The following is a 3,058-nucleotide window of genomic DNA, read 5'->3' as shown; positions in this document are numbered from 1 at the left end:
TCTCTCTCCCTCCCTCCCTCCCTCTTCCTTCCTCTCTGAAATAAATAAAAATATATATTAAAAAAAAGAAAGTGTTCACACACACACACACACACACACACACACACACACACACACACGTTCCTTATCATTCTCTGTATTTTTTACCTCACATTGCTCAGTCTTCTTAAGCTTCTTAGACCATGGAAACTAGATCTCCAGCCAAGACCTCTCTGTTTTGATTTATATATTTCCTGCTGTCTGTATAACACTGCCCCTGAAGTTCACTCCATGTCTTCAAACTTAAAATTGAACTGATCATTTTTTTTACCTGTATAAATATTCTATAGCAAGACAATCTTAGCGAGCAATAATGATAAATTTGTCAGCATGTTTCAGTTGTGCTCTATTTTATATTCAAAATCCAGCCATGCACTTGGATCTCCCCCCGCTCCCCCCGCCCCAACCCCAAGAGTAATAATTTTGTTAAAGACTATAAAACTTTGTGTTGGACAATATTAACTTTCTTCTTCCCAAACATAATTCCCATATTGTTACCTCAAATCTCTCTTCTCTGCTAGTTTGCAGATATCTTAAATATCTCAGATGTATACCAGTTTAGAATTGCAAAATAAATTCTAATTTAAGGAGGACCGTCTCCACCATCATTGATTAGGTTTGGAGCTCCAGAGATCTGAAGTAGTCTGTTTATTCTGTGGTCTCCCACTCTAGCATCTGAAAAATTCAAGAAGAGATGTATGTGATCTGGTCCTCAGCTGCCCACTGCTCTCCTCTATTCTCCAGGAATAACAGCTCTGATTATATTGGAGGGGTCATGGGAAAGAAAGAAAGAAAAATATTTCTGTAATTAACTTCAGTTTGTATCATCTCTCTGCTGGTTTCATGGATACTCTGGCCAGCTTCTCAGGGTACAGATGTTCTTTTGAGGAGGAAATCCAGTTAATGGCCCTGGAGGAGTATACGTGAATTCTTCAGAAGGCCTTGGTCAAGGCCAACAATTCCCAGCTCCATGACACACCGGTAGTCCAACCCTTTTCCTTAGCTTTTGCCCCCTGTTCCTGCATCTGACAGTTTCCTGTCCACAGAATTTCATTGCATATCTCTTCTTCTCAGCTTTCCTAAATATAGTCTACAAGGTGTGGGATATGTTGGTTTAAGCAGGATGAATAGTAGTACTTTTTAGTAGGCCCAGTACGATCACTAGGTCCCCAATTTTTGTTGTTGTTGTTGCTCTCTCGGCCCAAATTTAAGCCATAATTGCCAACCTATTGTTATAGCACCCTCGAACAATAGTGTCTCAGAATTCCTCTATCTTTCCTTTGTTTTGTTTCGATCTTTATAGCCTATTCCAGACATTTTGTTCTCTGAAATCCTGTTCCATTATTTCACATTCCTTGTTATTAAATGTAATCCTATTTTATTATCTCTTTAATCAAGTTCATACTTTTGAAAACATATTCAAATCTTTTAATCATTAGTCCTTTTAAAAATCATATATGAAATTCATATGAGATCATCTCACCATGTGATATTCTTCCTATATTTTGAAACTCCTAGACTTTTTGTAATTTCCAGTCTCAAATGATTATTTGCTTGTATAACCAAAGGGTGTATTTACCTTTTTTTTTTTACATATCAGTTATTTAATCGGGTTCTTATAAGAAATTCAGAACACAAGTTTGTGAGGATAAAGTCCATTGGTGAGAGTGAAGGTAGCCCTGGAGCTTAGGAACAGCTTTGATTTTTGGCAGAATTTGTGAGTCCACAACTTTCTGGTCAACCTTGAGCTATTCTTAATCTCGTATTTCTCTTTCTCTGTGTTGAACTTCTCACCTTCCTGGTGTCTGGACTTGCACAGCTTCTTCTTGAAGTAAACATCAGTGAGATGTTTGGGGATTTTCACACCACTGGTATCAATTTTGGCGGAGGTGGTGATAACAAATTTCTGGTATGTTCTACAAAGAGGTACTCGATTGAGGGACAGAGGTCCAGGCACAAGTAGCAAGCCACTGCTCGGCTGCTTCAGGAAAACCACCCTCTTGCCTCTGTGGTGCCCAGTGAGGATGATCAGAACGGTCCCAGGAGTGATGCTGGCCCGCAATCTCCTCGAATGCTCACTGAAGGGTTTCTTGCCATGGCTCAGCAGCTTTCAAGGCACATCTTCAGTAGGATAATATCTAGGCATTTTGCGAGTTTAACCACTCAGGTACCACCATTCTTGTCGCCACCAACTGGTTTTGTGAGAATAGCAAGAACTTTCTCCTTCTTTTTCTTTTTTATCCTGGATTTAGCTGCCAAATACTTCCTCTTGTCCATGGCCTTTTGCGAATACATAGCCGATTGGGAATATCTGCCAATTCCTTTGATGAGGACTGGGTTTTGGCTGCAGTGGGGCTTCCCCTTCTTAGGCGCCTTAACCTTGCCGCCAGCATCAGCCTTCTTCTTGGCTTCAGGTTTCTTCTTAGTATCAGGCTTCTTCTCCTTAGTATCCGGCTTCTCAGTTTTCTTTTCACCTGCCATCTTGCAAGATGGGAAAAAGAACTCTAATAATAATCTAATTATTTTCATATATACGTCCTATATCTCAAAAAAGAGAATATGTTTTAAATGTTTTAGAATAGCACCTAGCATGAGACTTGAGGAATGGTTTTCAATAAGTGAAAGTTTTAGCAGGTATTACATATGCATGAAGAAACTTCTGAGCATGGACAGTGCACTTCAAACTAAACTCAAATGATCAACTGCATTCCTTTTTTATTATAGAATTCTATTACATAAGTATTTGGTTGGAGGAATGAAAATATTCAATTCATTCAATAATGTTATGGTGACACTATATTCCATAACCTTCATTTAGCCCAATAAGGTTATAGAAATACCTTATACATTCAGAGAACTAGTCCAAGAATTAAGTGGTCCTTCTGGTCTACTTAAGCATCCATGGGACAAGAGCAGGCATTGCCTTATCAAATAATGAAAACATAAGAAGGAATAGGGATGTGGAAGAAAATAGTTTTTGTAAAGAGAGAAGAGAAATTCTTGAAGCAATTCTATGGAA

At 38.7% G+C, this 3,058-nt stretch overlaps 1 pseudogene; it reads right to left on the bottom strand.

Moving 5' to 3' along the window:
- Positions 1–1,619: 1,619 nt before the first annotated feature.
- On the bottom strand, positions 1,620–2,520 carry LOC102248626 (annotated as a pseudogene).
- Positions 2,521–3,058: the final 538 nt, after the last annotated feature.

Source organism: Myotis brandtii, unplaced genomic scaffold (genome assembly GCF_000412655.1).
Source record: "Myotis brandtii unplaced genomic scaffold, ASM41265v1 scaffold919, whole genome shotgun sequence".
Classification (NCBI taxonomy): domain Eukaryota; kingdom Metazoa; phylum Chordata; class Mammalia; order Chiroptera; family Vespertilionidae; genus Myotis; species Myotis brandtii.
The sequence above is the reverse complement of the archived record's forward strand: the minus strand, read 5'-3'. Positions and strand labels throughout refer to the sequence as shown.